This window comes from Nipponia nippon, unplaced genomic scaffold (genome assembly GCF_047370975.1).
Source record: "Nipponia nippon isolate SJK-2023a ecotype South Korea unplaced genomic scaffold, ASM4737097v1 scaffold_4, whole genome shotgun sequence".
In the NCBI taxonomy this organism is placed as follows: Eukaryota; Metazoa; Chordata; class Aves; order Pelecaniformes; family Threskiornithidae; genus Nipponia; species Nipponia nippon.
Window position 1 is genome coordinate 67687495 of NW_028262358.1, and position 616 is coordinate 67688110.

Below are 616 nucleotides of genomic sequence, written 5' to 3' on the forward strand. Positions count from 1 at the left end.
CCACGTGTTCAAATGGCATTTCAGTTATACAAAAAAGTCGTCTTCATCTAGGTTACAAGATGATGGTGGTTTACAATAAGTAGGGCTGTATGGTGAAGATATTAAAGCACTGAATTACAGGTCAATGTCTGAGGGAGTTGATATTAATATAGCCAAAAAAAGAAACTGTGCTTTCAGTTGAGGTTTGGAATAAGTGGTGAGGCAGTGAAGCAGATATACAAGAAGGCTGTTTTGGATGGCAGGAGCTTAAGAGAAGGTGATTCTCAGAGCGGTGGTGTTTGGAAGACCTGAGAAATCAAGACGTAGCCAACCTAAAAGAGCAAGAGCAATGGCAGGGAGATAAAGGTAATAAGGACTTTCTGTGAAAGAATGGTAGAAATTCAGGGAGGACTTTCAAAATAGTAGAGAAACATGTAACAACATTGTAAACATATTAAAGAGTTTAAAAGAAGAAAACAGGTCCATAATCTGGATGTCTCCCTGTCGATACCTGAGGTGCAGTAACAAAGGTCACAGACTCACTGTTTCCACTAAAGGGCACCGTTCCACACTATAAAGTCCCATTTCTGGAATATTGGATGAAAGATTATTTTTGGAAACAGAAACTGGGAAATCG